Source organism: Protopterus annectens, chromosome 4.part1, assembly GCF_019279795.1.
Source record: "Protopterus annectens isolate FY-2018-M chromosome 4.part1, PAN1.0, whole genome shotgun sequence".
NCBI classification, from domain to species: domain Eukaryota; kingdom Metazoa; phylum Chordata; order Ceratodontiformes; family Protopteridae; genus Protopterus; species Protopterus annectens.
In genome coordinates, this window is record NC_056734.1 from 130,559,176 (window position 1) to 130,584,871 (window position 25,696).

General features: G+C 39.9%; 1 protein-coding gene across 1 annotated transcript in view; it reads right to left on the bottom strand.

Moving 5' to 3' along the window:
• The window catches only part of PER2 (period circadian regulator 2), a 1,339,110-nt gene that overhangs the window by 295,537 nt on the left and 1,017,877 nt on the right, over positions 1-25,696 (bottom strand). The gene's annotated exons all lie outside the window — the stretch shown is intronic.

Genomic DNA, 25,696 nt, shown 5'->3' on the forward strand with positions numbered 1-25,696 from the left:
AAGTAGAAGGGTGGGCACAAAAAGCTTGCACGAACACATACTCCTCAGAGAATGGATTTGAGGGCTTCCAATCACCCCTCTGTTTTAATATTTCTAGGATGTCTCCAAAGGAGACATCTTCTGGGGGTGACTGTGAGGACCCTTCCCCTTCATCGTAATCTGAGCCTTCAGTGAAAGATTCTTCAGGAGAATCCAGGTGCTTCCTCTTGCATGTCCTCTTACGGGGTGGCTCTTCAGGGAGAGGTTTTGAGGAGGACTCCAAAGAGAGGGAACCCTGAACTGGGGTGCCTTGCAGCTCTTGTGCCCACTGTCCTGACGTAGCACAGTGTGACAGCTGTGAACCAGAGGAAATGAAAATATGGCACTCCGATGAGGATGGAAGCAGCTGGGAGCCTGCTGAGGCCAAAGATCTCTCCATAATCTGGAAGGCAAGCCTACCCGAAGAGGCATGGGAGCCTGGAACCGAGAAAGACAACCTCGGAACCGGGGTCACACCCCACTCCGATGAGCCACCACCCAGAGTAGGAGATGAGAGATGGCTCAAAACTGCCATGGCCCCAAGAGCTGTAGATAGCACCAAGGAAATAACTGGCACCAGTCCAAGGATCTCTGAGCCGACAACCAAACCACAGTGTCGGGTGTGCAGCAGATCCGAAGGAGCCAAAGACCACAGAGTTGACTCCAGTACCGAGGTGAGATCCACTGTTGGCACCAAGGTAGCTAGCACCAGGAGCGAAGTGGGAGGCTCCAAACCCTGAAACGAGGTTGAAGGAGGATAAACTGGTGGAGTTCCTTGGAGAATAAGCCTCAGCTCTGCGTGGGAGAGAGGTTTGTGACAGTGCAGGGAGGCCTCTGGCTGCCAAAAGCTGATCCACTAATCTGACTACGTCCAATTCCAATAGACTCCTGGAGGAATGGATTGACATTCCCAAAGGAGACTCAGGCTCATCTATAAAGGGGCTTGGTTATTGACCCAGAAAGGGGTCCACTGAAGTGGAATATCTAGTCCTGGGAATAACTGGTAAATCAACTTTTGGCACCATAGGTTGATGTATGGATGGGGATTGTGGAACCAAATGAGATGATATTGGAGGTTGAACAGAAACTATTGTCAGTGCCGAAGTAGTGGTCAGTGCCGAAGACATTTTTGTCTGAATCGGTTCAATGACTGTCGGCACCGATGAGGACTTAGTTGCTTTCGGTGCTGTAGGTGAAGTTATTGTCAATTTCAGTACCTTGGCTTTAGATTCCAAAGAAACCATTGGAACCTGCATTTTTTGTGATTTAGATTTATGTGCCATAAGGTAGGTCGGCACAAAGTGGCTTCTTTTCTTAGCTTCAGGCTTAGGAGATTTTTAAGTCTCTGCCTTAGAAAGGGCTTCAGTAAAGGGATATTTTAATATGCCTTTCAAAATAGGTTTGTTGCGCCTTTCAGCTAATGTATGGGGGATAAAGCCCTGACAAATAGTAAAAGTCAAGTCCAAGTGAGGGGCACCCAAACAACAGATACAGGAAAGATGCCCATCAGAGTTGGGCATCTTTCTGCCACAGTCTTGACACTGTTTAAATCCAGATGTCCCCTTTTGCTTCTCTGCCATATTGAAAGGGTTAGTTTATCACTAATATATACAAGTACGCACACACACACACACACACACACACACACACACACACACACACGCACGCACACACACGCACGCACACACACACACACACACACACACACACACACACACACACACACACACACACACACACACACACACACACACACAAAAAACAGAAAGGGAGGACAGAAAAGGAATAGCATTTTTTTTAAATATACCAACAATGGTATAGGAAAATACCCAAATGGGTAAAAGGAAAAAAGGGAAAAGAATAGAAAAAAAAGAGGATACCAATAATGGTATAAAAGATTACCAACAGTAATAGAAGAAGGGAGGAGGCCTGATACCAGTGATGGCAAAACGTTACTGAAAGGTAAAAGGAGAGTAGGTAGAATCGGAAACTCAGTCACTCAACTAACAATAATGTTGCAAAACTTTCTAGCAAAAATTTCTAAACAAACGGTTTAGAAAAAAGAAATTTAAAGCACTTAGCTGAGAGCATCGGCTGAAACATCCAATTTTCTAAGCTGCAAATGAGATCTGGGGAAATGGGGAGAGAGGCAATGTGGATACAGCCTTAGCTCGAGAGTTTTTGGGTGACCCGAGCTATGTATAACAGCAGAGCCAGTTCCGAGAGGTCAGAACCAAACCCATCAGTCAAGAATGAATGAAGATAGACAAAATCAGATTAAACATTAGCTTTCAAAATGTATATATTTTTTTATTTTCAATACTTCCCCTTGAAGGGACTTTGCCCTTACTCCCTCTACCTCTATGCATACAAACTCCAAGGATGCTGCACTTCAGTATGAACAGGAAGAAAGTTTATACAAAAATTAGACTTTGGTGATTTTGACATTTGTAACTCAGCATCTGGTATTACCACAGATGCACAGAGTACATTACTGTAGCCACAACTTTCATGAGAGTCATTTTAACATTAGAAATGTACAAAGCAAATGGCTGTTTTTGATGTTAGCAAGGAGGAAGGCTGTGTGTAAATGCACAGGACAGTTGCATCATGTATGGTTTCTGACATATGGAAGATTGTGTGTGACAAACAAAAATAAATGGACATTTTTATCTTAATGTCTTGTAACAGTAAATATACTGACAATAATATTTTTTTACCAACAATGTTTTGAATATGTAGCTTAACTATGAAGCGCCATAAGAATGCTTCAATCTTTACCCCCCCCCCCCCCCCGAGTCTGTAAGTTAGTATTTACTACATGTGTACTGGATATTGCTGTTGTAATACAATTTTAATACAATTAAAGTTTATTTCTTCTGCTATAATAGTGCATGCAAAGAGGAGGAAATTACTATCTTTTGTGCAAGAGGAAGATTATGTGCGCAAGACAAGAAGAGGCTGCTCAGCTCTCAGCAGGTCTGGCCTCATTCCAGAGTCCTAAGTGCACAGTGCTAACACATGATAGGGCTTTATTCCAGAAAACTGCAAATGTGAAAATCTACATTGTGTGAAGTTCTGGTATTTCTTTTTATTCTGCAGACAACAGTTAAATGTTGATTGTTGGTATTGTATAGGATAGAAAACTCACAGTGTGAGGAAGTAAAACATAGTACAGGTGACGTGGTAGTTTTCACTATTATCAGTAGGAGTTTATTCCACATGCAGTGGAGTATCTGGTGTGTGTATGGTTCTCCCTCTGTGTCAGTGCATCTTCTGATGGGCTTTGCCATTACCTGCAAATGGTCCAGATTCTTACCATTGCCAGCTGATCAAAAACCACACCACCAAACAGCATACCTGCTACTGTATGTCTCGCTATTATTACTGGCAACACTGACTTCATAAAGGTTTAGTTTTCCCTTAGCAGTAATAGGCTGTATTTTCTAATTGGCTGAATGTTTGTTAGCAAATTGTTGGAAATCTGTTTCTAAGTAATGCAATGTGTGCAGTTGTTCAGAGAATTCATTTCTGAGTAACAGACTGAGCACTAAGGAATTGTTAGAAGAATGTTCCAAGGAATTGTTGAAGAACGTGCTCAAGTGTTCATTGGGACATTAATCTTAGTTAAGCTGGAAAAAAAATGTTACTGTTTTCTGTGAACCAAAGCAACCTAGATGTACATATAGCACTCCTGTATTCAATGTAATTAAACCATAGCAAGTACTGGGTACAGTTCTTCTGCACTGGTAAATATGGTTATCAAGGCTTATCAGGGGAATTCAATAAGCGGTATAAAATTGACTAACAGAGAGATGATGAGTGTAGGGAAAAACAGGAGAAAGTACAGTTGTGAAAGATCTTGCTATAATAGATGTTCTACTTCTCACTCCTGCAGTATTCTTTATACATAGGATATCCTATAGAGGACAGCTTAATGTCCAGCCAGCATTCCAACGCCTTTACACCTTTCCAGCATCATACATCAGACGTATGACAAGGTATAAGATACATATGTAATGTAGGGACACCTAATCCTCAGAACTGAAGTGCCCCAGAAGAACCACAGCAACCCCAGAGAAACAATAACCTAGACATTCAGGAAGGTAGCCTATCTACCACAAGAGGAGTGGTTTCTGGCCCAGATATTGTAGTTTATTGGCAGTTTTTCAATCCCCTTTCAACTTTCTGGTTTAAAAGCCCGCATTTGCACGAGTTTGCACTTGCTTAAGCTCTGCGGATCCACTTTTGGCATCCTGCAAGAACATCAGGAAGGAGAAAGAGATACTTTAACTGTCTCCATTTTGATTTTTTCCTAATTTACTGCTTTCTGCGCTTGTCTTTAGCTGTTTTTAATTTAACCGAATTTATTTAAACTGTATATGCTTTAATATTGCTACACACTCAAGTGTGCTAGCTTGCACTGCATTTGAAGTGTTTTTACTGCTGTTTAGCTGCTTTTCTGTAAAAAGAAAAAAAAAAAGTTCTAAGCTCGTTTCCCACCTTTCCTGAAACTAGTATGGCCTAGATACAGATTTGCTGTATCCAGGACTGTTTGTAAGCTTCTGAGTCCCCCAAGCCTTTCTGTGTTGGAGGGAAGACTTCTAATCCATCAATGGTGGTAAGCACTAAGTAGCCTATTTACCACAACAGGAGTGGTTTCTGGCCCAGAAATTGTAGTTTATTGGCCGTTTGGGCAGTTTTTCTATCCCTTTCAACTCTCTGGTTTAAAAGCCCACATTTGTGCGGGTTTATGGTTGTTTAAACTCCGCCTAGTGGCGCTGAGCTGAGGTAAACTATTACTGGTGCCAGAAAGTCTTCTCTACAGTTTTTCCCTTGAATCTTGCTAGTTCTCTCTCTTGCACTTCAAATAGCTTAATTGCTTTGCACTTAACAGGTTTTTGTAGCAATTATTGTAGCACACCCAAGTGCCATCAGTACTAGTTGTTCTTCATGGAAATAGCTCCAGTACTTAATAGTTATGACCACCCGACCTGGCATGATTCTCTGTGCTTTCTCCTATTAACCTGGTGCACTTGGGCATTCTGAGGCAGTGTAGCAACTGCCTTATGTACACCGACAACCCTCTCCTCTTACCTCCCAACAATCAGACTTGTGAGAGATGCACTTATATCACCAAACTGGAAGCTATGCACTCTCCAGCCAAGACTGGACTAGCTGGTCAAGAGAAGGTCAACACCTGCACCACACCACATGGAACACATAGCCCTCCAGATCACCCATCATCACATCTCTCACATAAAAACACAAACCACACACCCACCTTCACAAGGCTCTCAACAGAAATTTACCTAAACAGCAGGGACCACCAAGAGAGAAACGCACTCGGCCACCACAACACAGCACAAACCATAGGTCACCTCCACATTGTGCCCCTTAACCTAAGCCCCAAAGGCTAAACACCTTGCCCAATACACTAATCATAGGTGACGCAATAGTGAAGCATACAGATGTCCCATTCACTAGGTTGAATATGGAGAAGGTAACAGTCAGCTGTCTATCAGGTGCCAGAATCCGACACAACATACACACTCAGGTCACTTCACAACAAGTATGACTCTGACATTGTCCATGTGGGTGTGAATGACCCGAGACACACCTCCCTGGACTACATGAAGAGACATGGTGGCGCTCTCGGATTATGCGGCCCAGGCAGGTATGACCCTAGCCCTGAGAAGTATCCTACCATCACCCAGAATGACATCGCAGTACAAACAAAAACTGACTTCAACAATTGGGTACATTTCTGGTGTCATTCTATGGGGATCCAGTATCTCTCTGCTTGGGACAACATGACTGACAGACCTCAATGCTTTGCCAGAGATGGCCTGCATCTGTCACCCCTGGGTTTCCAGGTACTGGCTAAAGCTCTTGCCACCCCTATAGTACCTTTTTTAGGTGGTGTTCCAAAGACCAAATTACCACCATAAAAGCTGTAAATAAATGCAAACTGAGGGTCAATGCTGCTCAACGCTAGAAGTACAAATCTCAAGATGCATTCACTCAAAGCAATGCCTCAAAATGGAGAACATCAACATTTTTGCTGTAATGGAGACCTGGTTTAAAGTGGCAGAAAGCACCTCTGTGCTACCAGGCTATAACTCATTCCACACCTTTCGACCCCAAAACATGGACCGTAGCTCCAAAGGCAGTGGTGTCTCCATATTCATAAATGATGTGCACACCTCCAGACTAGTAGCCCAGCTTAACAAATCTGAGATACTTCTGGTACAACACTGGGTAAGATGGCTATCCAAGTCATAGCCTGCTATAGGTCCCCAACCATGTCCCTAGACTCTCCACTCCACATTCCTAAGCACCCTGGAATCTATCAAGGTCCAACCCAACACTCTCATACTAGGAGACTTCAACTACCCCTCCATCAACTGGGAGAACTACTTAAGCACCAGTACACGGGCCCAATGCTTCCTGTAATTCATCAATTCCAATGCCCTGGACCAGCTCATTCTGACCCCCACTAGAGGAAGCAACATCCTTGACCTGGTTATTACTAACATGGGCGACCGCTGGTCTACACCAACAGTCAATCCCTCCATGGTCAGATCTGACCATAAACTAATCACCATGGAAATCCACATCTCACCCTACACCCCTGCAAAGGTAACCACCTTGAAAAACTTCTCCAAAGCTGACTTTGGGCTCCTAAAAACAGAGGTGGCTAACTTCACAGCACCCATGCAAATGGAAAATAGCTACACGACTGCCAAATCCTACACTACTGCACTGTACGAACATGTAGATAAGTGCATGGAACTAGCCATACCCAACAGAACCAAGACGCTCTCCTCCAAAAAAAGAAAGCCAATCTGGTAGTCCCCTGCCATTAATAAACTCTACAACAGAAGGAAGAAACTGTTGCAAAAAAAAGGAAATCCCAAGACTGGAAAATCTCCCTTATCAGCCTCAAAAAAAAGCTGAGACCCCTCATCAAATCCTCTAAAGCCAGCACTGAAGGAAGAATTGCAGCAGACACTAAAAACAATCACAAAACCTTCTATAGTTATATCAAGAACCTCCACGGCAATACCCAGATTTGCTCTGAGTTACTGCACAATGATACCTCCTATACTGAGACAACAGATATTGCCAACATACTGGCCGACAGATTTAGTGCCAGCTTTACCCCTCTCCCCCCCCGAAGGACCAATCACGATACCGGAAGAATGCCAGGCACCCAGCATTACTCCAGCACAGGTTAAAGCTGCATTGTCCAAGGCCAAGAATACAGCTTCCATGGGACCCGATAATATCCCTGGCTGTGTTCTACATGAACTACAAAGTGAACTGGCACCACATCTGTATGCCCTGTTCAGTCATGGCCTCACCTCAGGCTTTGTCCCTACCTCTCCATAAAGGGAGAGCAACTACAGACCCTGGGAATTATCGCCCCATTAGTCTGACGAGTCTAATATTTAAAGCTATGGAGCACATCATCATGGACCTGATTAACAAAGATATAGGAAATCTCCAAACTCTGGACCCCATGCAATTTGGCTTTGTGAAAGGGAGATCATGCCTGCTCAACCTGGTTGACTTCTCTGAGTCAGTCACCAGGGCTGTGGATGAAGGTAAGGCAGTGCATGCAGCCTACCTCGATCTGGCCAAAGCCTCTGATACCATCCCTCACTCGGGAATTATTGATAAACTCACCAAACTAGGCATCAACCCCTATATCACTAGGTGGGTTGCAAATTGGCTCACAGATAGAACACACAGTGCGAAAGTAGTAGACTCCAAGTCAGACTTCCGACCAGTCACGAGTGGAGTCCCACAGGGATCGGTCATGGGTCCTCCCCTGTTCGGCATCTACTTCTCAGAAGTCCAGGCCAACACAAAGGGATTCTGGCTGATCAAGGATGCAGATGACTGTAAGCTGCGAGCCATTAACTCCCCAAGTGATGCACACATCCTACAAAAAGGCCTCACTGAGATTGGTGTCGAAAACATGACCTTAGGCTTAATGCCAAGAAATGTGTAGTCATCCCCTTTGGTAAAAACTCAGTTCCCACTAATTACCACATCGATGGGAGCCCACTGAAGCAATTATAAAGATCTGAGGACGTAGGTTGACAGCAACCTCTCCAACTACCACATTGCCACTGTGGTCAGAGACTCCTTCTATGTGACACATCTCATTACCAAGGGTCCTGCATCCAGGAAGAAAGAGTTTATAGTCTCTCTCTTCTCTTCTCTCATTAAACCAAAAATTGATTATAATGCCCCATTTGGCATGTACCTCACTAGACACATGCAACTGCTGGAGAGGCCACAGAAGTACCTCACGAAGAGGATCCTAGGCATTAAACACATGTCCTACATGGACAGACTCAAAAGACTCCAGCTATTCTCAGTCTCATATCGCCTACTTAGAAGCAATCTTTGCTTGACTTACAAAGCCATGTCTGACACATCTCTGTTAGAAATGCTACATCTAAAGAAATCCCAACCCCTCCAAACCACACGCTCCAACCTCAACCTCATTACCACAATCAACAGAACATGTTGGAGGGACAGGTTCCTCACCCAGGGACTGCCCATGCTCTGGAACAGACTTCCCATACATGTCAAACAGAGCACCTCACTGTCCCTCTTCAAGAGAAATCTTGATGAGTGGAAGGGTAATAGAAAGTTCACCCCAGGGATCACTCCAGTGGGTCTACCTGATAGAGGCTCTGGGAATTAACGTCGGGCGGCACGATGCCAGGGCACTTCTATGGGCTAGGCTTGTGGAGGCTCCAAGGCCATTAGCCTAGTACACACCGTGTCTATATCACATTATCGAACTTCAAAAATATCGAACACCATAAGCTCAAACTTGGACGTTCAAAATGTGATATAATCGATAGCTCAGAGCAGCAAAATTTTTCCCAGGGAAAAAATTTGCTGTTCCGAGAAACACACACACACAACATAAACACACCAAAAACCTATGTCTTATGTGGGGGGCTTTGCTCTCCACACCCCCCCTACTTAAATATACTAACTCTGAGATCGCACCACAGTGGAGGAAATCGAAAAGCTGCAGAACGGCCCACCGAATTCTTGCCCTGGGTAAGAATTTGATGTTCCGTGGCTTCGATATTGTCAGCGTTCGCAGTTTCGTGTTCAATGTAATGCCGTTCGGCATTATGAGTTTTCGCGGTTATGATATACACCCATACACACCTATGAACCTATAAGGAAGAAATAAAAAAACACTCAGCCAGCAGAAGGGCAACAGAAAAAGAAAAAGGGGGCAAGAGGGAGGGACCAAATAATGCAACAGTGAGAAGTATGACATCTACTTTCCTCTGACCCTTTATATATTTCCTTATTAACTCTGTTGTTCTGTTATGGAATAGAAATGCTCCCATTGCCCTACACATAAAATCCTAGCTGGCCCTATCAAATGTTTTCTCTGCATCAAGAACCACCATCACTACAGAGAATGGAATGAAGGAAAGTCTGGATGTTTCAAGAAATAGAAAAGTTAGAAGACAGAGAAAATATATGACTTTTTGGTGTACCCGAGAAACTAACAGACTGCATTCATGTATGAAAGGATTTGTTAACTGAGTGAACCATGTGTAGACTTCAAATCTGAGCATGAGAACAGCCAAGGTCTATATTACTAAAGATGCAATCACACCGATAGAAAGAGCAGCTCCTGACAAAACTGTGGAAGAAAGTGAAAGTATTAAAAACTGGGGACATCAGAGTGTTAGACGAAAATGGCTCTTCACTGTACTACAGGCAGAGAAAAAGCCAATTTATCCCAAAAATTAGAGAATGCTGAGCAATAGGTATAAGACTGACAATTCTTTATCCAGTTGCCATCAAAATATTTTTTTATGCAGAAGCAAAGAAATTGTTGGATGTAGAACAGGCTAAGGAGGAAATTAAACAGTTTAGCCAACAAAACCTTGACAGCACACTGAAGGTACTCTGCTTATCAACCAGTTGTCAATAAGTAAGAACATGAGGCAGTTTGTCAGTGAAATCTTCTTCATTGTTAAAGGGAAAAATCTTTGGGCAGCAGAAAAAGCCCAGGAGCTGACTAGAAGAATCAGGAGTACTTTGGACTTAAAACCGAGACACATCTTGAAAAAGTGAGACAATCAGAAAAAGACCAGCAACAATGTGAAATTAGTGAAAAAAAATGGAAGACCCTTAAAGCAACAATCTCAGTAGATGTAATTTAGGCACATCAATTGTGACTCTAAGACGATGTGGCTGAAAAAGACTGCAGGGTTGATGACTAGATTAAACTGGTGGGAGAACTCTAAAGCATGAGTCCACTTTATGTCATCACTGTTTACAAGGATACTGAAAGGAATGAAGTAGCTGTAAGTACAGCAGACTCCATCTTACCCGGCCTCTCTTTAACCGGCCATCAAATTTCTGCCGCAGCCCTAGCAAAAGACAACAGAGAAGACAACAACACTTCCGCCTCCTCGGGGCTAAAGACAAACATTTGAGTTTAGACTTCATATTCATTAGAAAAGTGCATACTAACACAAATCATGTTATTCTAGATGATTTATAGCCTATAAATGCTATTTTGTATGCATTTTTTGATTAACCAGCCATTCCTTTATCCAGCCTAAGGTCCGGTCCCAGTGAGATCAGACAAGAGGGAGTCTATTGTAAAAGACGGCTTTCTTATTAATATTTGTAAATAAATTTCATTATGCAACTTTTAACTTGCATTGTAGAATAGTTTAGTATAGTATGCAGTCAGAGAATTTTACATATGAGGTGAAGGGAGCTTCATCAGTGACTGCTGTATATGCTAGTGATATTAAAGAAAGTACATTTTCTTAATTGTACTGTATCCAGGCCTTACACTGCAACAAGTTACGAAAGGCTAGAAAGAAGCAAAAAGCAAGTTAAAGTTAATATAATGTCATGATCATGGCAGGTCAATAAGCTAAGGTGTCATAGAAATACACTAGGAAAATAATAGTCTGATAATTGATCAACAAGAAATCTATAAATTCTGCTGGAATACCAGTCTGTGTAGGAGATCCTTTACACAAGTTAGAGATTACAGACACTTTGAAAAAAAAAAAAAAAAAACAATCTGCAAAGAAAAGCCAGTTGTCTAAGCAAGGAAAAAATGTAAAAAAATTGCAGTTTGCAGTAGACTATCACAGGAGTGACACTTTATACACACCCTTATAGCAGTGAACAGACCAAAGGGTAAAAGAGAGTAGCTGATAATGTGATCCAGACTCAAAATCCTTTAGAAACTTCTGACATGTGGATCTAGGAAAGCAATGAAATGCATCATTTTAAAATCTAAGGTTATCAAAAAAGCAAAATAGAATAAAGCCTGTCTCCTAGAAGAGGAGGAGAGAGAATTTCTAACATCCCCTAACAGTCTATATGCTCTATGACAGGACGGAAAATAACAGTAAAGTCTGGTGGGCAAGAAGGAATCCCTCAAAAATGAGGTAAAGACTACTACTATGAAACAATCTTGATGGATTTAGGGTTTTCCAGAGTGGGAGGAGGGAAGTCGTGTAAATGTATGACATACAGACATATTAGACTTGTCTTTATTTTATTTATTTGAGGGGCTCCTCTACTTTTTGGAAACTTCCTGCTTTTTAAATATTTGCTTACCAGCTGCTTGCTTTGACTGTTTACTTTGATCTTAAAAGAAGAAAGGCTGAAAATCTGAGAGAACCCTTGAATCAGCATACCTCTCGCAACACACTTGGTCCAAAACCAATTCTCTATCTAAGGGAGAACTCAAAACTTCATTATTAACATATTCTGGAAGGTTTTGAGAATGCTACCTAGCAAGTCTCCTCAAAACAGTTTCAGTGGCAAGAGTCCTGAAAGTGGCATCCATGGTGGGTAACCACTCGAGCCACAGAAATAAACAATTGCACAAAGCAGATTACTTCTCAGAAGAGGAAACAAATGACAAAAACATTACCTACATTCTCAAAGGAGGCAAGTATAAACATGAACATATGAGCATGACAGCTGAGAATTCTAAAAACAAGTACTGCAGATGAATGCACTTTATTCACCGAAGGAAAAGTAATAAACTATGTTTAAGTTTTTGTTTCTTTTTGAAAGGAATTTCTGAAGAACAGAACCAGTACTGCCAGAAAACACTTCCCTTTGGATGGGCACAACTTCTGGCCAGAGAGAGTAGTCTTCTCCCAAGACCTACAAGAGTGGCTCTCCCTTGCCTACCACACATCTGCAGAAGATTTGTCTAACCCTTGGTTCCTGGTTGCTGTAGGGATTGCACCAGTGGGTGCAAAGGATAAGATGAGTGGACTGAGGAACTAGCTTTGCCCACAACAGAGCCACCCACCTGTGGCTGAGGTACTTTCAGAGCCTGTTGGGGTAACAAAGGCTGACTTACAAATGACTTATTTTTCTGTCTGGAAGAAGGGCAAACCAAGGAACGGGCAGGTTGTTCCATGGTTAAGCTGAAAGATATGCCTCATTCCTAGGAAAGCCTAGCAACAATAGCCAGTAAAACAGGTAAGTTGCAAAAAAAAAGTATTTTTCCTTTTAGAATTCAGGAAAAAAACACTTTAAACACTTACCATAGCCCCAAAAAGTAAAATAAATCAATGTTCTCCAAAGGAAAAGTAGTTTAAAATAATTTAAAAAACTTTTTTTTACTGAAAAGTAAAAAAGTGGTGCTGCTGTTTAAAAGTAATTAAAAAACATGTGCCAGAGATTAAAAATACCTTTCCTAGCTTAAAAATTCTTACTTTACAAAAAAGAGGAATTTCTTTTATAAAAAGTGAAGTGGAAAAATTTTCCATGAAAGGAACTTATCTACCCAGCAATGGAACAGCATTAACTGACCTAGACTTGAAAATCCACAGAGGAGCTCTGTTTTTGGCAGAAAGGCTTGGAGCCCAAACCTGACTTTACTCAGGTCAGCTTGAGCTGACTTATGGTTTAGGCACATTGAAAGGTACTCAGAAGCTTTGGAAGCTAGCTAGCTATTATATCCTTGGCAGGATACAACCTATGTATAGCTTTGGCTATTGCAGCAGTGATCTATATAAACAACATCATGGATTATGAAAATAGGTTGATAAAGGATAAGATTTTGCTGGAGAAGGAGAATCACTCAGAACAAAAAACAGGAGCAGCTGGATAACATGATAAATTACATTCTGCATACTTTAAATAAGATAATGGATGGGGTTTAGAAAGGTTGCTGTTTTTGATAAAAACTCTTACTATGCAAAAACATTTAACCCAATGACTTAAGCAACACAAAAGAGAAAGAGCTGTTTCACAACTTGAGTTTATGATAAGGAAAATAACCAACAGGTCTTAAAGAGGAATTAGAAACGGTTTCGAAATGTTATGAAAAGTTGCACAAAGCTGAGGAAATATTTATGGAAGGCTTTATGCCAGTATTAAAGGAAGACAAGGCTCAATAATTAATAGCCAATACTGAAGACATAAGATAAAAATGGTGATACATAATCAAAAGGAAGTCTTCAGAAATGTGTGCCATTTCCTGAGGAAATCTAGGAGTTAGGAGGGAAGAAAGTGATAAATAGCATCTTGCAAGAAAACGTTATTACTCATAGTTGGCAAAGACACTACAGAACTGGCTTCACAGAGACCCATTTCAATTTTAAACAATGATTACAAGGTGTTTAAGTCTATATTAGCTAAGAAAATGGCAAACAAATGTTACTAAGTTCGATAGATATGGATCAGTGTGGTTTTATGGATGGGAAGCAAACACTGACAACAGTAAGAGAATAATGGTGATACAGAAGGAAGCAGAGAATAAGAAAACACTGATATTACTGGTCGGTCTTAACACAACAGAAAGAATTCAATAAAATCAACTGGGATTTTATGAGTAATGCAATGAGAGCATTTGCATTCCCTGATAGAACAACAGGATTACTAAGGAAGACATACGAAGGGTCGGAGACGAGAATTAAGCAGGGAGGATTCTGCTCCAAGAAGCTGCATTTGAAGACAGGAGCCAAGTAGGAATACTCTTTCTCCACTGCTTTTTGATTTATACATAGAACACCTGGTAAAGGAAATAAAGGACACACCAGTTCCATTATGTAACTGTCATGGTGATCAAGAAAAATCAGCCTTACTTGCAAATACAGTTTTGAACTTGACGCATCCAGAAAAGGGTAGTTCCACATTGTGGAAAAAGTATTTTTGGGATATAAAATAAATGAAAATAAAACAAACGCTACAGTGGCAAACTATTTACTTTTGCATGAACTGATATGAACATAAGATGAAATATTTAAGTGTACGGATTAAAATAGATTCCATTACACCAGCTAAGAATATGTGGGAAGATCAACAAAAGTTGATACAAGAACTGACAAACTAAAAGCTCTTGATTACAGATACAGACAGTAAGATACAAGAAGTGAAAATATTTTAGTCCTCAGTCTTATTTGCAGGTCAGGCATGCTTTAATCAACCAGAGAAGTTATGGATGATCATTCACAAAAAGCTGAAGGAATTTATTTGGGAAAGAAGAAGCCACAATGTAAACGTGGTTAAGGATTACCTGATTTTATGGGGTAATTTAGATCTACGGAGTTAAGGCTCACATACACAACTCAAGCAGAAGATTATAAATCAAAGTGGAAAAGGATGATACTGAAATGGGGAGAGGGGAGATGACAGCCAAAGAGAGACTAGAATTTTGGATGAAAGTCCTTAAGGAAAATAACAATAACCATACAAATTATTATATTCAAAAGTAGCATAAAAATTCTAAGCAGTAAACCAACACTGGAATGGTGAAGAGAGATTTTACCAATATGAATTTCTGCAAGTAGAGGTATAGAAAATGGGCAACAGGAGGGTGAAATTTACTGAAGGAAATCAGACAAGTAACCAAGATACTGGGAGCAAAACAGTGAGAAGAGGTTAAGCAGAGGTTTTGACTGCCTATTAGATACTGCATTCCATATCAGGGGTTGATAACAGTACACACAGATAGACACAGACAGGAAGTGCCAAGTAAAATACCAGCTCTGGCAGCATTTTATTAAGTTAAGAATGAAAGTTGCTGTTAAAAAAGGTATAATTAGTAGGGCATATAAATTACTGCATGGTAACTATGGAAAAAAAAAAAAAAAAAACTAAGGCTCCCAAGTATGAAACAAAGTCCAAAAGTTTTAAGATTTTTGCAAGAAAGTATTTTCATAGATATGTTTATACCTTCAGTAGACTTCAAAAGATTTTCCTTAGGTACACAGCAAATACTGGAGGTGTGACTGGGAAGAAAACAGTAACTGGGTATACTTTTTTGTGTGTAATGAGATGGAGTTGGGGGAACAAATGACTAAGGAAACAATTCTTCTGACCTTTGATATAAGATCTGAATAGCCTAGCCATAGTAATGCCTTTCTAATGTTACAGCTATTGGCTACCAAAAAGGCAGCTAACAAAGTGGAAATCAAAATCTATTTCCAAAGTAAATTACATTCTGCATACTTTAAATAAGATAACATGATGGATGGGGTTTAATAAAATAAAGGACCATACTTCCGCGGTGGTGCAGCGGTAGCGTTGTTGCCTCACAGCAAGAAGTTCTCCCGTTCGATTCTCAGCTTGGGTTGGGAGTGCCTTCTGTGTGGAGTCTGCATGTCCTCCCCGCGGTCGAGTGGGCGTTCGAAAGACATGCGTTGAATCGGCATGCCTTCGTTGAAGGTTGGGCGTCGGGCTGGCAACTCGACACCATAAAAACCAACTGCCAATCATTTGTGGACCGGAGTTCCGCTGTGGCGACCCCTAACCAGGAAAAGCCGAAAGACAAACAATAACTTCAAAAAATAAATGGGAACTTGTAGGAACACTATATGCAAAATAATGCTCAGGAAGAGGAGTGAGGTTTAAGGGAAAGCAGGAAATGAAATGAAAATTGTTAAAACAGAAAACATACAATGTAATATAATAACAATGGAAACTATTATTATGGTTTTTCTTTTCTTTTCTATTAATGTGAACTTGTATTACAACTTTAACATCTTTATTAACTCATCACATTTTAAGTCCCACCAACAAAAGCTGCATTTTCTTACACTTCGTTCCCTTTTAATCATCATTGTTCTATTAATAGTATCTAACATTTGCCTTCTGTCTACAAAACTGCACAGATCTATAACTTTAACTCTGGTAATATCTTTACAATCTTCTTAGCGAGTATTGACAAACTTTCTATATTCATGGTTTAAAACTTGAAATGTGTCTACATGGAGATGAATCTGAAAGATCTTCACTCTTATTGGGTAATACAGACATCACAGCTTTCTTTCAAGATGCTGGTACTTCCCCCTTTTAAAATACTGTTAAACAAATCACTTTCGTCCCTCCTAACTTCCAAATTTCTGCAGGAATGCCATGTGTTCCTTGAAGCTTCCCTGTTGACAGATTATACATCTCTTTTATATCTCATTTTCCCCTCTCAGCTATTAACTGCTCAGCCTCATCTTCCTTTAAAATCTTGTCATAATTAAAAGCCAGATCCAAAAAAGATATGATCTCTGTGTAAGTGACTTACTACAATGAAAGACAACCCTGGTTCCAAAAGACTTGCTCTCAGTGTAAGTGACTTACTTACTTAGTGTAATGCATCAGACTATAAGCCCCTTACACTGAGACCAAGGCTTTTGGAATTTGGCCTCAAGTCTTTAAATATTTTCATTTGTGCCTTTTCTTGGATTCACTATTCTGCTGCTTTATGCAGACTTTCATAAAATTTCTGAACTACCTCGAATACCTCTACAGGCTTTCTGGTTATTTTCTTGTCAGAGGCTCTCTGTGTTTGGCTACTACTACTTGTATTCTCTCTTCTCAAAGTCATTTCGCTAAAAGTTTTTGTGCTGTAGATTTTTTTTTTCTCAAAAAAGAAAAAAACAACCTTTTCAAATGCCAAACAAACCCACAAAAACTAGTAATACAAGTACTAGGAAGAAGCGGAAGGGTAAATCAAGAATCAGATACTAAATTTTAAATGATGTTAAGTGCTTTTGTCTGTATTTATTAAAACGAACTTCTTCAGACCTTGCCATTTAGTGTCTGATTCTTGATTTACCCTTCCGCTTCTTCCTAGTACTTTTAACCTTTTTAAATGCACGTATATTGTCAAGACTCCTTTTTTTGCCACCTTGCAGCTGACCACTGGGGCCTTTTCTCATCTACTGGGTCTACTTGTCACTCTTACTCCTCCCCCTGCTTTACTGTGACCCATGTTTAGGGTTGATTAGGAAACTGTGGTTTCCTGATGCAGCTTCACATTGCTGCTGAGGGCAACTTTTGTATTACCCTTTAATTTCTCCATTCCTTGTGCATGCCTGTAGCATCATTTGATGGGCGTGCAACGAGGATGTGCTGGCTTATCATTCCACTTCTGTGGCAACTCAGCTAAGGTCTCCCCATTCTCACATTTAGACAATTTCACCAACAATTTGTAGCCACTGCCAGGAATCAATCACAAGGAGCATCCGATTGTGTGTGCCCTCCTCCCAGGATAGGCGTGCCCATCCTTCCCTTGTCAGCACCTCAAACACCCAAGCTCCTAATTAAACCCCAGTCACCTGGGCTGTAGTCAAGGCTTTATCCCTTTCTCCATGGCACTGACTGTTAAGAGCCCATTATTCTCCATTTAATATTCTGCAGTTACATGAGACACATTTGGATGGAAAAGCATACCAAATATTCTCATGTACTGCTTCAGAAATCTATCCACTTTTGTTATACTTTCCTTTTCTAGATTAATCTAACAGATCCTCACTACTGTAAATCAGGATCAAGTCCTCAACCACAAATATTGTCTGCTGTGAGCTTATTAGTTCTCCCAATATTCTCCTAAGGTCCATAATAAACATTGTAGGTGGAATAGAAATACACAACATAATTCTCCACTCCTGCAAATAACCTCTTACTAAGGCAGACTCTATTACCCTTTCTCCTCTTTTATTACCATTGAAGGCCATCCCCAATCAGTATTATTACTTCCCTTTTACTTTTGACTTGAGACTCTGCAGAATGTCAAGGCTGAAATCCTGTCTGTCATATTTTCATGCTTTTCCATCCAAATCTTCTCATTTAACTTTGCAGTTTAGACTTCTCTGTAATATAATTCAGTACTTTTTGTTTTTCCTCTACATCTGTAATGCCATTTAAGTTCCACATTAAAATCAACAAAGCAGACATTCTAATAAAATGCTACTGCTCCCACATATTGTACATAACTGTACTTTGAATATATGCTTCCAACTTGCAGCTTACAAGCACACACTGATGTTTGGTATGCTAATCATGTACAAAGCTGCTTTTTATAATCTTTACTTGAACCCATGTCAAAGTCTTTTATGTTAAACAAAAACGGGTCTATATTATAACATCAAAGTCTTACAACTTCGAGTGTTATAATATCGAACTCAGTAGAGCAAAACACCAGAAAACCGAACAGTCAGAATAGCAAATTTTTTCCCCAGGGAAAAAAATTTGCTGTTCTGACAAACATACACACAACACAAGCACACCAAAATAAATAATCCTCACACACACACACACACACACACACACACACACACACACACACACACACACACACACACACACACTCTTCACAAAACCCTACACTAAACCATACATACACCACTAGCTTATCCACTTACCTTAACCCAACCCTAAGGTCTGCCACTATTGCACACTCACTTTATCCGCTCCCTAACCCTAACTCACCTACCTCACCCTAATGTCCACACAATCGCATGCTTACCTGACCGGCGCCCTAACCCTACCTCACCTAACCCGCGCCCAATCGCACACTCACCTTCATTTGTACACTTACCTTAACCCAGTCCGTAACCTTCACTCCACAGTTGAGGAAATAGCGAAGCTGCAGAAACGGCCCACTGAATACTTTCCCTAGGAAAGTATTCGGTGTTCTGCAGCTTCGCTATTTCCAGCGTTTGCTGTACTGGGTTCGATATTATAAAATTTGAAGTTGTACGACTTCGATGTTATAATATAGACCCAACAAAAACACTGAATTAAAAAAAAAAAAACGAAACATGTTTTCAAACTCCAACCCTTTAATTTACAGTAAACACACTAAACTATATACACTTTCCAAAGAGGACCTCTATTCATCAAAATTCAGAGGTTGCCCCAAGTGAAAGATACATTCACAAGCAGCGCCTATTCTGAAGTTAAGCTTAACCATGCTAATGGGCATGTATTCCCACTTAAACAGACTACCATTTTCTCTCATCTCTACTCCCTTCCCAGAAGAGAAAACAACAATGTTTTCAGTAAGCTTTAAATGTCAGCCTTAAGAAAAAGTGTACTGGATAGCTTTAAACAAATAACACTAAATTTGGCACTACCTGCATTAAAGTACTAAGGTTGTAGGGAAGCAACTACTTGTATAACTTGCTTACTTCCCAGTTTCAAACTTCATTTATCATCACTGAGCTGCTTTCCAATATCCAGTAAATGTTGATTATATTATACCTTGCAGATTTCACACAGAGCACAAGAGTTCAGACCTTTCATAATTAATTTATTGCAAAAGCAGACCCTTAGTCTCCAATTAAAAGAAGATGTTAAAAAAATACAGCCATTAATTTTGAAAATGTGAGAAAGTACAGTGGTGTAAGTAAATTTACTGTAACAGTAAATGTTCAAATGATCTCTGCTGCAGTAGCCTTAGCTACATGGGTTATATCCTGCCAAAGATATAACAGCTGACCAGCTACCAGAGCTTCAGGTCACCTTCCATGCCCCAAAACCATTAGTTAGCGTGATCTGAGCAGACTAAAAAGACAGGTTTGGGCAAAAAGCCCTTACCAACAGAGAGAAGGAGCCTGAGCCCTGAAAGGCCATTGCTAGGAACAACATGATGTAAATGTCCAGCCCCTAGCAGAAAAGAACACACCAAAAAAAAAGGGGGAGTGAAGGGAGAGAGTGGTTATTGCAGGAGTGATCATTTGAACATCTATTATTATCATACATTATCACCCAACTGCATTATGTTTATCATGCTGATCACTGTTGCAGTATCCTTAACTATATGGGTAGATTACCCTAGCTTACTACATTTGGGAGGTGGAAGGGGCAGGGGCAAGGATTCTAGCCAAGCATGATCTAAATCTAGAGAAGGAATAACGCTTGCAGTGTCTTGTAAAAGTAAGTGTAGAGGACCAAACTGTTGCTTCAAGACTACTTCTGGAGTCCAACCTTTTCCAATAAGCCACAGAAGATACCAAAACCACAGTAGTGTCTAGGTTGACCCTCGCTGGAAAAGTTTCACTGTGGGGAGAATAACAAAAGGTAATAGCCTGAGGTAACCATTTGGAAATAGTCGGTTTTGACCCAGATTGTCGCTTCTTACCTTTACAAGAAATAAACAACTGATCCGAAGATCTGAAAGATTAAGTTCTGCCTGAGTTGCCAGTGTACAGCCAAGGTATGGAGTATCCTTTCTCCCTCATTTTTAGGGTTAGGAAAAAAAATGGAGAGACGGACAGTTTGGCTTAATGTAATCTCGAACACTACACCACTTCAGGCATAAAAGAAGAATTAGTTCTCAAAGAAGCCTTGTCACTGTGGAAAATGAGGCAGGTTTGGCTCACCATAACAGCTTGCAACACAGACACACTTCTTTCTGTTGGAAAAGTGGTTGTGATAATACGCAAGTACCAAAAAAAAGCTATGAAAAGCATCCATAGTACAGTGATGAGACATGCAGAAAGATACAGCAGGAAATTTCAATTTTCAACTGTATATTACTTAAGATGGATGTGGACAGTAGAACTAACTACATTAAATGTTAAATACTACAAAAGTATGTAAAGAGCAATAAAAATACAAATGAATACCAGTGCATTACTAAATTTATGAAATACCTACTACACAAAAAGTAAGCTTCAGTCAAAATCAAACAACAATACACACTGTGGTAAAAATAAAGTACAGCTGTGTAAGTAAATGTTTGAATGATCACTTCTACAATAATCTTAGCTACATGGGTAATAACCTTTTAAGGAGAATAGCTGGCTAGTTTCTAAAGATTAAGGGCACCTTCCACATGCCCAAACCAAAAAGAGTGGTTTCGGCATCAACCCTTTCAGGTTTCATGCCAACTGAGAGTGGGAGGGTAGAGCCCTGAAAATTCCAGGATTTCATGGAGAATGGTTCTAGCAAAATTTGCTCAAGACCTGGAGTGTAGAGAACCAAGTTGCTGCTTCTAGATTTCTTTTAGAATCCAACCCTTTCTAAAAAGAAACAGATAAAAGCAAGGCCCTGGTAGAGTATTGCCTTCACCCTGCCTGCAATTGCTTTACTGTGGTGGATATAACATGTAATAGCATGGGCCAACTATTTGGAGAAGTCAACTTTGACACAGATGGTCCTTTCTTCTTACCTTAAGACATTAATAAATGATCAGAGTTTCTCTCCCCCCCCCCCCCCCAGCTTGGCTTGAACTAAACGTGAATACCATTTTAGGTATAAAAAAAACAAAGGAGAACACTCCCATCTGACCGGATTACACTCTAATAATAAAACATTTAGCGCTTTTGTCCACTGTTCACTGGACTCCATCAGAATGAAGTTCACATCCACTGTCACTCAATAAAATACATAGTACAAAATCACATGACAATCTTAATTACATCTAATTAACCCAATTAAAACAATCTTAATTCTTCTCTTAAATTGTTCTAAACTGTTAAAAGCACATTAACACCACCTTAGCAGCATCTTTATATGTTAAATCCCAGAATAAAAATAACCTCATGGGAAACAGTGAATTACAAAGCAAACATAGCTTTTTAACTTTAAATAACTACCAATAGAGATCATGTCACTGAACCCAGGAAAATACGAGGCATTACGTTTCAACTGCCATCTCAGTTCTTTAAATTCTAAAAATAAGTCACACACCCCAACCCTGTATTAACGTGAACAATAGCAATAAACATAAAATAATGAGTTGGATAACATTTAATATGTTTATATAAAGCACTATGTTCCTCTTTTCTACTTGTATCATACTGATGTTGGTATATCCTTCTTTTGAATGCTGTAGAGGTTTTACCGATATAAAAACATTCACATGATTGACATTTGGCCACAAATTCCCCTTACTTTGACATGAGTATCTGGCAGGCAATTAATAATGCCCATCCCCTGTATATGTACAGAGGAAGCTTCAATTATATGTTTACATTGTAGAAAGCGACCACATTTTACTACAGCCCCCTATCCTAAATCAAAGGGCGATCATTCAACAGATGTCTTAAAACAAATGTCCTCTGGATAAACAATAACAGGTGCATCTCTTACATTAGATTTGTACTCCTGGTCTATTCCAAACAAATGCCAGTTCTTGGTGATTATATAACGTATACCAGGAAAATGTAAATTGTACGGTAATACTAGGACTTTTTTAAAATTAGTTTGACCAGAACTTGCTCCTAACAGTGAAACATAAATTCCTTCACTTCTTTTATTCTCCACTTCTACAAAAATTCTAGTAAAAAAAGCTTTAGGATACCCCCTTTGTTCCAACATTCCCTTCAATTTAAGGCATTCTTCCTTAAAGCAAATATCATCACCAACCATCCTGGCCAATCTTAAACATTGGCCTTTAACTAATGTCCTTTTTTGATGAACCAGATGCAAACTATTGAAATGCAACAGGGAGTTGGAATAGATGGGTTTCCATACAGGGTAGATTCGAACCTTGAGTTCCTTTTGTTTTTCCAAATGGTTACAGCTGGAAAATCAACTTTAGTTCTTAAGGAAACTCTACCTTTGTGGAAAATTAGATAAGGGTGACCTACCACAAGAGCTTGCAAATCAGATACTCTTATTGCAGAAGACAGCACAATATAAGAACAATATTGACAATTGGATGGAAAATTGGAAATTCCCACCGGGGATCACTTCTGTGGCTCTGCTCGACGAGGGCACAGGAAAATAAATTCTTGGATGGCGAAAGTCAGGGAACTTTTTTGGCTAGGCTTATATAGGTCCTAGGGCCAATAGCCTAGTACCTAACCTATGAAACTATGAATTACCAAAACTGTTTCCATGTTAAGAACCCCAAATTAGCCTGATGAGCTGGTTCAAATGGAGCAACAGTTAACAGTTTTTAAAAGAAACTTAAGATCCCAAGAAGGAGCAACATGTTTTATAGGAGGCTTGGTATGTAACACTTTCAAAAATATTCTGACGCTGGAATGTATTGAAAGGGGAGGATTCATGGACAGACATACTGAAATGGTTGACAAATGAACACTGATAGAGAAGTAAGAAAGGCTAGTGGATAATACCACACAGATACTGCAGTACCAGAAAATACCAGTCTTAAAAGTGTCCTGGTTCTTGTCTTGGCACCAACAAGAAAATCTTTTCCATTTACTAATACATGATTTTCTGGTAGTAAGTTTTTTGCTTCCTTTAATACCTGTTGCATGTCTTCAGAAAATAGGTGCAAGGTATTAAGACCATCATACAGGCAGTTAATTGTTTTTTTTTAAATCTGGGATGCTTCAAACACCCCCTGTCATGCGTGAGTAGGTCCAGGCTGCAAAGAACTGTGCTGCAACTGTCTTAGCCATTTCCAAAAGAAGACAGAACCACTGTTGTATGGGCCAGAAGGTAGTGACTACAATTATCTCTGCAGAACCCTTTTGAATCATCACAATGACCCAGGATATCACTGTAAAGACTGGAAAACACAAAGGAACATTCCTCTCTAAGGAAAAAAGGACACATCCATTCTCCTGGCCTTCCTGCATAAAGTCCTCAAGCAGATTTTTGCCAAATGGTTGTTGTGAATGGAGGTAAACAGTTTTTAGGTGTTCCCCACAGCTAGATCAATTCTTGGAAGACTCCCTGTCTCAGTTTATATTCTTGAGGGTCTGTCCTGGTCCTGCTCAACTTGTCTGCCACAAAACGTTGCTCTGATTGGATGTAAGGTGCCTGTAGAGTGAGACTGTGCTGAAAAGTTATATCCCATGCTACCATGGCTAGTCAGCACAAAGGGTAAGATCATGTCCTCCACTCTAATTGTTTATGTTCCACATTACTGTGGTGTTGTCTGTAACCATTCTGTTCTCATACCTAACACATGTATTGCGTACAACAGCAAGAGACATATTCTGATGCTGCAGCAAATAGAATAAATATCCGTTGCTTGCATGTCAACATCTGGTCAGAAGTACACATTTAAAGAAACCTGGGAATTGCCGCCGGAAAATATGAAATGAGGTTCAACAGAGATACAGTAAAAAAAATCAAGCTGCCATGCATATAAAAATTCTTCCATAAGGATGGCAAGGTCCAAATTCATATTAATGCTAGTGTTAGGATATGGTCAGCTTGAAGCTTTAAATGTCTAACACTTTTCAATAAATTGTCAGAATAAACAGGACAGCTATGCTCATTATCTTAACTCTACTACCAAGACAATTTTCCTAATTCCCACAGTTAAAACTTAAGAACAAGTATCTGCTTTGAGAGATAACCTCCCACACCATTCCAGCTTAACTGTCTTGCGCAGAGTCACAAGTTAATGCTATGAAAGTGGAATTCACAATGAAACAATGCAATGAGCTTATTCATTATTAATTTGTTCCGACTTCTCTTGCTGTCTACAATAAAAAAGTTGCAATGACAAACCGCTTCCCATAAAGCATTCTCAAACTGTGTACTACTTACTAGGAAGATAATAATGTTATATCGGCACTGGCATCATAAAGTTGCATCTCATTTATGCACTAACTGCAAAAGTCTGCACAAATCATATGACGCACTCAGTCTAACACAACATAAAATTAAATTGTTGGCTGCATTAAAGCACAGTGATAAGCATGTAATGCATATATGCTTCCTCTATAATCTACTTGTAAGAAATATTTCAAGGTTTGGATTCTAGCTGCACCTATCACATCCAGACACAACTAAAACAAAAAAAAGAGATTCTAAGTTATGTAACATCATTTTGCTACACATTTCAACATCATCTATACATTATCACATATAACTGCAAAGCTAAAATTTACTAATCTTAGCTTAATAATCTCCTACTGGGCTATCCTGCATGTTTTACTTTTAGTATATAATGCATTTAATATGACTATTTCATGCACCCTGGGATTTCAGAATTGAGAATGTGATGTAGTCTGCTCATGGAGAGAATCTGAGATAAAAGTTAGCACCCCACTACAAGGCATGATTAAAGTAAAGAACATGTTAAGAAGAAAAGTGAATAGGCACATTGGAAACCTCCTCTCTCAGTTTAGAGTATTGTGCATTTCAATTTCTTTAATACCAAGATAAAGACTGAAAATGGCATCAGTATACGGAGACCATAGGCTTACAAAACCTGCGCCTTGCTGCAAATGTATCTTCTGTGTCACTGAAGTCTCCCTAAATTAAATGGGGAAAAAAATTGAGCAGAACAAGTTCTATGAAGAGATCTGCAGACATCTGAAGAACATTTTCAGTATGACCAGCAAGGCATCCTGGAATGTATACTGGTCATAGTCTAAATGGAAAAATTATCATCTTGTATTAAAGTTGGCAGTGATTTTTTTTTTGTAAAGGTGGAGGGAAAACCTCTTGCACAAAAAAAGTAGGAATG